Genomic DNA, 13589 nt, shown 5'->3' on the forward strand with positions numbered 1-13589 from the left:
CAGAGCTGATGGGTTTCCTCACTAACTTTATTTAAACGAGGTCAGAAATTCACCCTAAGTTTCTGCAAAACAATAAACAGCTTTTTGGTTGTTTTAGACCCAAAAAAATTATGTTGAGAATTTTACTTCAAAAAATCTAAAACTGAGAAGTTTATCAAACAAACACGTTTTTGTGAAATACACGTTCATATTAAAACATATTATGGTCTGATCATCTTGTTGACTGTCACATAATAATAATAATCACATCCCATGTACAGTGGGCCTCCCTGAGCTCACTGACACTATATTTTAAAGTAGAAAGTTTGAAGAAAGTATTTTTGAACTCCTGAAGGTTTGTTCTTAGTCTCCTTCCCCTCTAGCTGTAATGAAGCTATTCTTGTTTGGAGCCAATGTTCTCTGCTACACTCTCTAATTTACCTGTCATTCTTTCTTTTCGCCTTACTAAAAATTACTTTTACAGCTCCCCCGTTCTTTTAAAGGTGAGTGTAGGGGATGGAGTGGTGTGTGGGTTCTGACTCCTCATCTGACGTCTGTTATTATTTCACCAGCGTTACTGCTGTTAATCCGTTGTGCTCTTCCACCTCAGTGTCCCTTTACGTTAAAAGGACCCACTTTTCATTGGGAGTTTGTGCTGGCCCTCTTTGCCTCGCTTTAAGCCGTTCTCTGGCAACGCTCTGCAGCCGTGATGTTCTCATCCATTCTGCTCTCTCAGTGCAGAAGGTCCCAACAGACCGTTGCTGTGTCAGATAGCGTTACAGCTACTGCTTCTTCTGTTTTATTCCCTCCTTTCATTGTTTTTTCTGTTCTCTTTTAGTCTGAACCCTTTCTTATCTCACGGGTATAGCACTGGTAGTGGTGGATGGTGGGCTTGGGGTGTCGGGGTTATGCAACCAGCGGATTATTCCACAAGACAAATGGAGTCAGACAGGCTGAATCAACTGTACATGCATGCTGGATTTAGAAGAAAGAATCCACATTTTATTTTGAAAGTACAGAAATAATAACGAGTCTACAGTACTTTTTTTGACCCTTTAATCCTATCGTTGCTTCCCAGAGTATGTACCGGCAAGACCAGATGACCGAGACCTGCTGGAGCGGCCAACTTTGGCCCGAGTCCCAGATTCCTCGAGATTCCAATAAAGCCCCTCCTGCTGGTAAGCCTCGCCATGCAGGTCTAGTTTCCCGCTGGCATCGGAAACTGACAGAGAGAGAGAGCAGCAAGTGATACAGAGAACTGACATTGATGTCACATGTGTCTGAACAGGTCTGTGCTTGCTGCCCTGAATAGAGCTCGATCCGTCAAACTCTAGTAACTGATGTTTGATCAGCCTGATGCCACGTCTGTAGGACATCCAAACTAAGTCTTTGCACAGGAGGCACAGGAGTTAAGTGCTCGCCCCGTAATCGGAAGGTTGCAGGTTCGAGCCCCGCTCAGTCTGTCACTGTCATTGTGTCCTTGGGCAAGACACTTAACCCACGTTGCCTGCTGGTGGTGGTCGGAGGGACCGGTGGCGCCAGTGCTCGGCAGCCTCGCCTCTGTCAGTGTGCCCCAGGGCAGCTGTGGCTACATTGTAGCTCATCCTCACCAGTGTGTGAATGTGTGTGTGAATGGGTGAATGACTGGTTGTGTTGTGAAGCGCCTTGGGGGGTTCTAGGACTCTAGAAGGCGCTATATCAAATACAGGCCATTTACCATTTACCACAGTGAGGAGTTTCAACCCTTGTCTCATTGTTAAAATGTGAACTGAGTGCACCAATGTTTCTTGTCTTGAGGCTTAGTTTTGTTTTGGAAAATTCCTGGATAATCTCAGTTCTTCATGAACAGATCCAGTGTCTTTGTTAGCTTAGGGTTAGGGTTAGCTTGGGACATTTTTGTTGAGATGATCTCTGATCACCTTAGAGGAAATTATCAGAACCGCAAAATGTTTCTTAATTTTAGTTTTTTACACTGATGAGGTAATGTATGTGTTCTTGTAGGGGCTTACTGGACCAGTCTTCGTCATGGCAAACACATTACTAGAAGATCATGTGTTGCTAGCATGGTGCTAACAGTGATGAGGTTGTAGCCTAGTTGTGAGCCTTGTCTGCTTCAAACAACAGGATAGTTGTACCAATTTTTGACCCGATTCTCCCTTTTAAACAATCTTTAGGACACACCCAGTGACTATAATGGCTGTAAAACAATTTAATTAGATATCAATAATTCAATCAATCAATCAATCAATCAATCGTGCTTTTATACTTGAGTGCAACTCTAAGTGCTATACAAGATTAAAAATTTACCCCAGACCCCTTCTATACCTCCCTTCTCCATGCATACACACAAAAGTTACAATGAAAGGACACCTGGCTAAGTACAGGTAAACATGAAAAAACATCATCAAAAGAGCCATTTGAACCATAGGCATCGTATATTGACTGCACCAGGAGCAGCAGGAGTAGCCCGGGCACTGCCACAGGGCACTCAGAGGAGGCGCGAGAAGCATCCAGGCAGCACCATTGCTCCAGGGACGGTTGGCCCCCACACAGGAAACACTGGTAAACCCTAAATTATTAGGATAGGAGTTTGAATCATTAATATGAGACCAAATAAAAACTAGACACCGGAGGAATAGTAAAAAAGTAGACACACTGAAAAAATTAAAAATAACATGCAAATGAATTCAATAATACAATACAAGTTACTCCTGCCATTTGTGGTGTTCTAAGAGAGCTCTGGTAAGATCACAGCAAGGTCGAGCCTCCAGTCATGAATCAGGGAGATCGAACATGCTGGATTATCGACGACAGACAAACATGCTGCCTGTGTTTCTTTTCTATTTCCAGCGGTTTTCTGTTCTTGTCTAAAGTTTTCACCTCATTTTGCCGACAGTTCGACTACTTCCGGTCGCCTTCGTCAGAGCTTTGTTGGCATCAGATCCATTGCCGTTTAAAAGGTAAAGACTTGCTATTCTGTGTATTAGACCACAACGAGTATGTGACGAGTAGCCAGTCAGAAAGTGAGATGATGGAAGCACCTCCTACACTCCTCCTCCGCCATGTTTGTTAACACCAAAGCCATGTATGAGCTTGAGAGGTATTGCAAGATTTTCCGTCTGACTGGGATATGTTTGTGTGTGAAATTGGTTCCTGTGGAGTGTAGTTTGTGGAGGACTGGAGGACCAAAACTGCCAGGGCCGGGATTTTATTTGATTTTTATCATCAGGTGCGGGTGTTTGAAAACAATCGGACAATTTTAAACCCAGCCTAAGACAAGTCGACCCACACATTACCTTTCTGTAGAGGTTTGGGTATAATCTACCTCCCACCTATTATGCTCTGTCACTGATAATTTGGGTAGGCTCCAGAGAGTTGTACATGTCTGAAGATCTCTTCCAGAGGCGGTTTTACCATTAGGCGTAGGTCGGCAGCTGCCTGGGGCCCCCTTGTGTTGGGGGGCCCCCTAGCCCTGACAGCCGGCACCCCTCTGTTAATGCCACAATATTCTTATTACCAACCTGTGGCCGTAGACGGGATTGGACATGCACACTTCTCATTACCATAATTCCTGGACCATTCAAGATATTAAAATTCCAAAAGTGCTGAAAAGATTAAAAATGGGGCTTTTCGTGCATATACAATACATTACGGTGGCCACCGGGATTCCCTGTCTTGAGCGCAACAAATCACAACACAGATTCAGAGACGTGCTGTTTGTCATCCAAAATGCTCCGTTTTATAACTTTTGAATGGCTGATCAGATCCAGGAAATTTCAACGGTTCCTACAAGTACATAAAAGCAGCTTTCCAACAATCTATAGCATGAAGCAATCAGAGTAATGGGAAATATGGCTACAAGGGGAAATCCTGCAGTATGTCACAACGCGCTGGTGAGTGGAGCTGAGGTGGGGATCCAAACGCTGGGGAGGAAGCAGGCAGGCAGACAAACTGGAACAAGTAACAGTCTTTAATGAGGAGAGCACACAGGACATGGAAACAATGAGCCAACAAGAGACACAGAACTGAAGGGGTTTAAATACATGATGAGGGCTGGGAGCTTGGGTGATTTGAAAACGAGAGGCAGGTGGGAGCAATTAACAAAGACACATGACTGAACAGAATGGGGAGACAGGACAGGGTGTGACACTGTACAGCCTGATTGAAACAGACCGCAGTGCCGCGGTGAAAGCGGATAACGGAACGGGGAAGCTAATTAGCACAAAAAGCCAGCATGAAATTATGGAAATGCCTCAAAGAAAATCAACACAATCTATAAGGTGTCCCAGAAGGCTTATATCTGAAGACAGTGACCACGAAGAAGGACAGATCTCCAGTGAACCAGAATGAATATTTGTTCAGTCTTAATTTATTTATTTGAACAACCCTCAACTATTTGCTAAATGTAAGATTTAGCTTCATTCCAGCATTATTTATCTTTTTACAATAAATAATTATTTTTGCTAAAACAAAAGTTTTTGGTCTAGCAGTGCACGGTGTGCCAGAGAAGCACCCCATGGCAGTGTGAGGTGTGCAGGTGGAGAGAAACTGTTTCAAGGTCTACCACATCAAACAAAAACGTCTGAACGTTTACAAAAATAAATGGTCTTAAAAACAGCTAAAAAAGATATGAAGGTTCAAACTTTTTTAAGAATAGATGCATTACAGTTCAAAGTTTAAATTGATCATTCCAAATTGTTTGCCCAGTAATTTTGAAGTTCCTGTTCAGTAATAAATGTAAAAAATTCTAATCCGTTTTTTTTTTGTTTTTTTTTTTTTTTGCTTTTTTCACTTTTAAGTTGATTTTTTAGAGGATTTAATAGAAATAAATTCTAAATACAAACCATACACTGAAAGCTGAGGTTGTTCAGAAAAAAGGAGAAGTGTTACACACACTTTGCACTTTTTATTACTATTTTACAGCCATAAGATTAAAATAAATACCAGGCGGCCCTGTTATACTAATGGTCATAAGAGGGTTATTAATACGGCGATGAACAAACAGGAAGTGATTGGTAGTCATTCCACTCCAATCCAGTTGGTGGTGGTAATGCACCAAATTGTTGTTTGCCAAGTGCCATAAGACCACAAATAAGAAGAAGAAGAAGAAGAAAAGGCAGAAGAAGAAGAAGAGGGGTGGGAGCGTTTGCAACAAACTCGAAGCAGTAGTCAAAACATTAAGCATGAAATTAAGTTATCCTAGTGGCTCCAACAAGAGAAAGAAGCAGCTTGCTTCATAAACGTTTTTATTTTCACGTCTGAAAGTGACGTCGTTTTTCGATGTAAACATCAAAAGGAAGCAGAAAGGAAAGACAATGGAAAATGTTTAAAGAGAGGAAAACATAGACCAAAATGGAAAATAGAAAAGAACAATAACAAAGGCAAAAGCACAGGAGCACTGACAGGAAAAAGAAAGCAGAGCAAATATTGAAAGCGCTCAAAGGGAGGGAAATACAGGAAAAAAGATGAGGACTAATAAAAAGGGAAAATAACTCATGTCAGAAGAGGGGAGAGTTTCGCAAATCCAGTTAAAGGTAAGATTGTCGAACATTTAGTGTAAGGGGGCCCCATGTCTGTGCTCGCCTTGGGCCCCCAAATTGCTAAATCTGCCTCTGATCTCGTCTGCACATTGCAAAGACTGTTAGCAGGGTCTCCATTCCTAAATGAATACGGTTATTGTTATTTTGTTTGCCAGTAATGCTGCTTGTTGTTGACATAACAAAACAACAAAAAATTGAAGTTCTCCTGTCCAGCAAGGAAAAAAAATGATTCAGTCAGCAAAACGATTCAGTTATGGAAGCGATACAAATGAGGACATATATATACAGTATGTACACATTTACACATATATACAGATACAGTCAGGTATAGACAAAAGTATGATTGGCATCTGTAAAGCCTGTGACTGGGTGTGTGTTCCATACGCTGCAGTGTTTACATGATAGTAGGAATGTCATTATCCTAAATGCTTAAAGGTTGGTAAACTATCTGATTTCCTTTACAGCAGGGGTGACGCAAGGTGATTTGTGCAGTGTAACATCGCTCCAACACCTCGCCCTCCCCACTCTCGCCTCCACTGACGTCATCATTCCCACGCTGGTCCAGCGCCAGCAAAGCAAAGGCCTGCCCCAGTCATTTACCCACAAAATGTCTCTTACTGCTGCTTTAACCACAGCGCTCATCACTGAGGCACAGGCGTCACACTCACAAAATGTCATTAGCACGTTCCCAACCACCTCCTCCACTTTCACAGCGAAGATGCTGCAGCGTCCGACTGTGAGTCAACTCTTTTACAGATATGTTTTACTGCATCGTGTAAATAAATGACTCATGTCCAACTGCAGAGAACTAACTTAAAACCTAAAGATGCACCAAAAGGGAAGCCTCAGCTCTATAATGCACTCGTAAAAGCAAACCCCAAGAATATTTCCCACAGCCACCCTCCATGGGCAAAAGGTGTGCTACAATGTTTTTGCATGTTTGTTGGACAGGATTTGTTTTTCTTTAAGTCTTTATTGAATTGACATCTGCAACTCGTTAACCTTTGGAGTCAGATCAGTCCAAGATGGCCGACACAGCCAATCAACATTAGCAAACACAAAACAGGCTTTGAGTTGCAGATGTTGAGCTAAAACAGGGTATTGTGCTGGCTGGTACAAATGTTCATTTATTTCAGTAATTCAATTTAATGAACTAATTAAAGCCCACGTAGCAGGCAAAATGTCAGAATTCTTCGATTAAAGTAAGAATTCTTTATCTTTTCTTCTTTTTCTTTTCAGTGGCCCTAATCCTCTTTCGTGCAAAGCCAGACACTTTAGCTTTTATTTGTTCTAATTGTGATGATTATGATTATAAAACCCCCACATCCTAAATCTCAGACAACTACAATATTGTAAAAAGGGTCAATATTCTCGACGAGGGGTGGGCAATCTCTGTCCACGAGGGCCGGTGTCCCTACAGGTTTTAGATCTCACCTTGGGTCAACACACCTGAATCACATGATTAGTTGGTTACCAGGCCTTTGGAGAACTTCAGGACATGTTGAGGAGCTAATTTAGCTATTTAAATCAGCTGTGTTTGTTCGAGGACACATCTAAAACCTGCAGGGACACCGGCCCTCGTGGAGTGAGATTGCCCACCCCTGTTAGACTCAAAGTGTCACACCCTAATCAGCTAATGAATCCAGAACACCTGTGAAGGGTTCCTGAGCCTTTAGATCAGTGGTGGGGAACCCTGGTCCATCAAGGGCCGCTATCCAAAATATTTTAGTTTCAACCCTGCGTCATCACACCTGATTTCAATCAGCAGGTGATTAACAGGCTTCTGCAAAGCCTGATGAGCTGCAGAACAGGTGAATTAACCACTGAATCAGAAGTGGTGGAGCAAAGACATGCAGGACACCGGCCCTCGAGGACCAGAGTTCCCCACGCCTGCTTTAGATGGTCTCCCAGTCTAAGCTGGATTATTGACAAAAATGGACTTTTGCACCATATTCTTGTTTCTTTGCGTTTCACCTGTGTACAAGAGTTGGGTAGGATCATAAGAGGAATTTTGTTTATTATAAGATAATTTCCTTAAAATTGTCACTCAAGCGATTTAGGAAAACAGTCTGAGTACATGACTCCTCACATAAACATAAACATTTTTCATGTTTAGTCTGTTATTTGTCTGGATGATCAAATGGATTTTCTTGTGCAGATTGCAGACCAACGTGATACAAAAGACTAAATTCAGAATGACGAGGACTTTTTCTCTCTTTGTACAAATGCATTTGTGTTTATCAACTTTTCATTACATAACTTCATGCTGGTGAAGTTGGATTTCTGTCTGTTCACTCTCACTGTTCAGTGTTTTCTGCTCTCTGGTATTTTTCCACTGATTTCAAAGCTAGAAATAAGGTGATAGATCGTTCTTCACGCCTGTTTTTATTTTCGGGATCTTTGTCTAGCAGCGCTCACCTTGGCTCCTTTAGAGCATCCTTTTGAGCCTCAGCACTGCAGCACTTGCTGTGCTTGGAAAATTCCACACTGCAGCACAGAGAGGGCTGGTGGTGGAGAGCAAGGCGCAGGTGCAGCGCCGACACAGCCAATGAGGAAGGCATCTGATCAAAAGCAGGAATGGATGATGGGGATGTGTCAATACATCGTAGGAGGAAGCTTTGTGAATGAAGTGAATGCCGTGAACAAGGTGGTGGAGAGAACCAGAAAGAGGGTTATGAAGCAAAACAGAAAATAACTCCTTATTGGAAAAAGAAATACCCAAGACAGATGTGTATTCTCAGAACAAAAAGGGAAAGGGGGGAAACCAGGAGAGAAAAAGAAAGGGAGGGAGTGATGGAGGCACGACTTTGTAACCTCCACAGAAACGTGCCTCCATCATCACATGGGCTGGATTAAGCAGAAAAAGCACTGCAGTAGTTTAATAGTGCAGCTTTGAGCTAGCACTGCATAGAGCTTCTATCTATCTATCTATCTATCTATCTATCTATCTATCTATCTATCTATCTATCTATCTATCTATCTATCTATCTATCTATCTATCTATCTATCTATCTATCTATCTATCTATCTATATATCTATCTATATATCTATCTATCTATATATCTATCTATCTATCTATTTGCAATTTATTCTCTGGTTTATGTTAAAGATTAAGTTCACTCACTTTTTTAAACATATTTGCAGTGATCTCTTTAAATGAATCTGCTCTGGCACTCCTGTTTCAGAAGGTAGGCGTTAGCCAGAGGAGTGAGGGGCAGAAGACGGCAGGATTTGGAGTCTTATTTCCTGATCTTTCCAGATCTCATCTCTGATTGGCTAACAGTAGCGTGACTCTATACCATGGACTCTGTTTGCTTAACAACTTTGATGTTTTATCTTCTCAAATAACACAATCCTGAAAGAGTTCTGCTGCATGGTGAAGTTGCTAATGCTAATGATTAGCTTCTACTAGCTGAGATGTGCTCAGCTCTCATCTGGATGCTAAATCAACAACAACCTTCCCCATCATGGATGAGTCCATGAATGCTAATTTGCAGTGTGACATAGGTCTGACTGGGCTTCCTAATTCGAGCATTTCCCCGTCTTTTCCTAGCTGCAGCTAATGCAGAAAACAGAAGTAGAAGATTGTTTTCACAGTTAGCCTGCATGTGAAACTCAGTGACCGATTATTCAAGAATAAGAAGTAAAAATGATTTCTCAGTGAACTTGGTCTTTGAATTCCAACTTTATTATCATTTATTTGACACATCAGCTTCTACCACCCACCTGGTAATCTTTGGTTGCCTGAGTGGGTTTTTACCAGGTACTATGGCTTCCTCACAGACCAAACTGTTCATGTCAGATTAATTTACTGCTTTGTAAACTCTCCTCCTTGAACCGTCACCTTATCGTGGTGGAGGAGTTTGAGTGCCCTAATGATCCTAGGAGCTATGTTGTCTGGGGCACTTAGTGCCCCTGGTAGGGTCTCCCATGACAAATTGGTCTTAAGTGAAGGGTGAGACAAAGAACGGTTCGAAGGATCTTTCATGGCGGTTAAAACGAAGAGTCGGAGTACCCGGCCCGGAGGGTTACCGGGGTCCCACCCTGGAGCCAGGCCTGGGGTTGGGGCCCGTGAGCGAGCGCCTGGTGGCCGGGCTTTCGCCCATGGGGCCCGGCCGGGCCCAGCCCGAACCGGATACATGGGCTCGTCCAACTGTGGACCCACCACCCGCAGGAGGAACATGAAGGGTCCGGTGCAATGCGAATCGGGTGGCAGACCAAGGCGGGAGCCTTGGCGGTCCAATCCCCGGACAAGAAAACTAGTTTTTGGGACATGGAACGTCACCTTACTGGCGGGGAAGGAGCCGGAGCTTGTGGCAGAGGTTGAGCGGTACCGGCTAGATATAGTCGGACTCACCTCGACACATTGCATTGGCTCTGGAACCCGAGACCTGGAGAGGGGTTGGACACTCTACTTTGCTGGAGTTGCTCCGGGTGAGAGGCGGAGGGCTGGGGTTGGCTTTTTGTTAGCCCCAAGACTCTCTGCCTGTGTGTTGGGGTTTTCCCCGGGGGACAAGAGGGTAGCTTCCTTGCGCCTTCGGGTCGGGGAACGGGTCCTGACTGTTGTTTGTGCTTATGGGCCAAATATCAGTTCAGAGTACCCACCCTTTTTGGAGTCCCTGGGACGAGTGCTAGATAGTGCTCCATCAGGGGACTCCATTGTCCTGCTGGGGGACTTCAATGCTCACGTGGGCAATGACAGCTTGACCTGGAGGGGTGTGATTGGGAGGAACAGCCCACCTAATCTGAACTCGAGCGGTGTTTTGTTATTGGACTTCTGTGCAAGCCGCAGTTTGGCCATAACGAACACCATGTTCGAACATAAGGATGCCCACCGGTACACTTGGTACCAGGGCAGCCTAGGTCACAGGTCAATGATAGATTTTGTAGTCGTATCATCTGACCTGCGGCCGTATGTTTTGGACACCCGAGTGAAGAGAAGGGCGGAGCTGTCAACTGATCACCACCTGGTGGTGAGTTGGATCAGATGGCAAGGGAACATGCCGCGTAGACCTGGCAGACCCAAACGCATAGTGAAGGTCTGCTGGGAACGCCTGGCAGAAGAACCTGTCAAGACGGTCTTCAACTCCCACCTCCGGCAGAGCTTTGACCACGTCTCGAGAGCAGTGGGGGACATTGAGTCCGAGTGGGCCTTGTTCCACTCTGCGATTGTCGAGGCGGCTGTTGCTAGCTGTGGTCGTAAGGTGGCCGGTGCCAGTCGTGGTGGCAACCCCCGTACCCGCTGGTGGACACCAGAGGTTCGGGGAGCCGTCAGGCTGAAGAAGGAGGCCTACAGGGCGTGGCTGGTCTGTGGGTCTCCGGAGGCAGCAGACAGGTACCGGATAGCCAAGCGGGGTGCAGCAGTGGCAGTTGCCGAGGCAAAATCTCGGGCGTGGGAGGAGTTTGGTGAGGCCATGGAGAAAGACTATCGATCGGCTCCAAAGAGGTTCTGGCAAACTGTCCGGCGCCTCAGGAGAGGAAGGCAGCAACTCGCTCACACTGTTTACAGTGGGGATGGGGAGCTGCTGACGTCAACTGAGGCTATAGTCGGACGGTGGAAGGAATACTTTGAGGAGCTCCTCAATCCCACCAATGCGCATTCCGAGGAGGAACCAGAGCTGGGAGGCCTGGGGATGGACTGTCCGATCTCGGGGGCAGAAGTTGCTGAGGTAGTCAAACAACTACACAGCGGCGGAGCCCCGGGGGCGGATGAGGTTCGTCCTGGGTATCTCAAGGCTATGGATGTTGTAGAGCTGTCATGGTTGACACGTCTCTACAACATTGCGTGGTCATCGGGGGCAGTTCCTAGGGAGTGGCAGACCGGGGTGGTGGTCCCCATCTTTAAGAAGGGTGACCTGAGGGTGTGTTCCAACTATAGGGGGATCACACTCCTCAGCCTCCCTGGAAAGGTCTACGCCAAGGTACTGGAGAGGAGGGTCCGATCGATAGTTGAATCTCAGATAGAGGAGGAGCAATGTGGTTTTCGTCCTGGCCGTGGAACTGTGGACCAGCTCTATACCCTTGCAAGGGTGATGGAGGGGGCATGGGAATTTGCCCAACCAATCCACATGTGCTTTGTGGATTTGGAGAAGGCTTATGACCGTGTCCCCAGGGGCACCCTGTGGGGGACGCTCCAGGAGTATGGGGTGGGTGGCTTTCTGTTAAGGGCCATTCAGTCCCTTTACCAGAGGAGCGTGAGTTTGGTCCGCATAGCCGGTAGTAAGTCGGACCTGTTCCCAGTGAGGGTTGGACTCCGCCAGGGCTGCCCTTTGTCACCGGTTCTGTTCATCACTTTTATGGACAGAATTTCTAGACGCAGCCGTGGTGTGGAGTGTGTCGAGTTTGGTGTCAGGAGAATCTCGTCTCTGCTTTTTGCGGATGATGTGGTCCTCCTAGCTTCATCCAGCTCTGACCTTCAGCTCTTGCTGGGTAGGTTCGCGGCCGAATGTGAAGCGGCTGGGATGAGGATCAGCACCTCCAAATCTGAGACCATGGTTCTCGACCGGAAAAGGGTGGCTTGCCACCTCCGGGTCGGGGGAGAGGTCCTACCTCAAGTGGATGAATTTAAGTATCTCGGGGTCTTGTTCACGAGTGAGGGTAGGAGGGATCGGGAGATCGACAGGCGGATTGGTTCGGCGTCTGCAGTGATGCGGACGCTGAGCCGATCTGTCGTGGGGAAGAGGGAGCTGAGCCAGAAAGCCAGGCTCTCAATTTACCGGTCGATCTACGTCCCAATCCTCACCTATGGTCATGAGCTTTGGGTAATGACCGAAAGAACGAGATCGCGGATACAAGCGGCCGAAATGAGTTTCCTCCGTAGGGTGGCCGGGCTCAGCCTTAGAGATAGGGTGAGGAGCTCGGACATTCGGGAGGGACTCGGAGTAGAACCGCTGCTCCTCCGGATCGAAAGGAGCCAGTTGAGGTGGTTTGGGCATCTGGTCAGGATGCCTCCTGGACGCCTCCCCGGGGAGGTGTTTCGGGCATGTCCTGTCGGCAGAAGGCCCCCGGGTCGACCCAGGACACGTTGGAGAGGTTACATCTCCAATCTGGTCCGGGAACGCCTTGGGGTCCTGCCGGAGGAGCTGGTGGACAAGGCCGGGGAGAGGACGGCCTGGAGCTCCCTAATTGGGATGCTGCCCCCGCGACCCGGACCCGGATAAGCGGAGGAAGACGAAGACGAAGACGAAGGCTTTGTAAACTGCTTCATGTGTAAATGGTTTTGGGTTGGAATGTCTGTCAGATAAATACAGGGAGTACAGAATTATTAGGCAAGTTGTATATGAGGAATAATTTTATTATTGAACAACAACTATGTTCTCAACGAACCCAAAAATCTCATTAATATCAAAGCTGAATGTTTTTGGAAGTAGTTTTTAGTTTGTTTTTAGTTTTAGCTATTTTAGGGGGATATCTGTGTGTGCAGGTGACTATTACTGTGCATAATTATTAGGCAACTTAACAAAAACAAAAATATACCCATTTCAATTATTTATTTTTACCAGTGAAACCAATATAACATCTCCACATTCCCAAATATACATTTCTGGCATTCAAAAACAATACAAAAACAAATCAGCGACCAATATAGCCACCTTTCTTTGCAAGGACACTCAAAAGCCTGCCATCCATGGATTCTGTCAGTGTTTTGATCTGTTCACCATCAACATTGCGTGCAGCAGCAACCACAGCCTCCCAGACACTGTTCAGAGAGGTGTACTGTTTTCCCTCCTTGTAAATCTCACATTAGTTTTTCTTCTTTTACACCCTTTCTTGCCAGCCACGCTGTGGAGTACTTGGACGCGTGTGATGGAGCATTGTCCTGCATGAACATCATGTTTTTCTTGAAGGATGCAGACTTCTTCCTGTACCACTGCTTGAAGAAGGTGTCTTCCAGAAACTGGCAGTAGGACTGGGAGTTGAGCTCGACTCCATCCTCAACCCGAAAAGGCCCAACAAGTTCATCTTTGATGATACCAGCCCAAACCAGTACTCCACCTCCACCTTGCTGGCGTCTGAGTCGGACTGGAGCTCTCTGCCCCTTACCAATCCAGCCACGGGCCCATCCATCT

Source organism: Nothobranchius furzeri, chromosome 3 (assembly GCF_043380555.1).
Source record: "Nothobranchius furzeri strain GRZ-AD chromosome 3, NfurGRZ-RIMD1, whole genome shotgun sequence".
Classification (NCBI taxonomy): Eukaryota; Metazoa; Chordata; class Actinopteri; order Cyprinodontiformes; family Nothobranchiidae; genus Nothobranchius; species Nothobranchius furzeri.